This window comes from Kryptolebias marmoratus, linkage group LG3 (assembly GCF_001649575.2).
Source record: "Kryptolebias marmoratus isolate JLee-2015 linkage group LG3, ASM164957v2, whole genome shotgun sequence".
Taxonomy (NCBI): domain Eukaryota; kingdom Metazoa; phylum Chordata; class Actinopteri; order Cyprinodontiformes; family Rivulidae; genus Kryptolebias; species Kryptolebias marmoratus.
The window spans coordinates 12,441,296-12,441,625 of NC_051432.1; positions in this window are offsets into that span (position 1 = coordinate 12,441,296).

Sequence of the window (330 nt, forward strand, 5' to 3'; positions counted from 1 at the left end):
CCCGGCAGAGAGAGAGAGAGAGAGAGAGAGAGAGAGAGAGAGAGAGAGAGGGAAGGGGGGTGGGGGAGAGAGATGGGGGTTCTCTTCCGGGTGAGGAGACGGCGAGGGGAGAGAAAAAAAAAAAAGATCAAAGACTTTTGGGTTTTGGAAGCTGAGTGTGGATTCAAAAGCGCCGAGACTGGCTGCATTCCAGAGTACAGCGGAAAGCGCGTGCTCCTCCACGCGCTCCTCCGCTCACACGGACCGGGCACGAGCGTTCAACGCGCACGCGGGCGAACACGCGCGCATAAATTCAGCCCCGTAAAAGAGAAAGAAAGAGAGAGGGAGAGA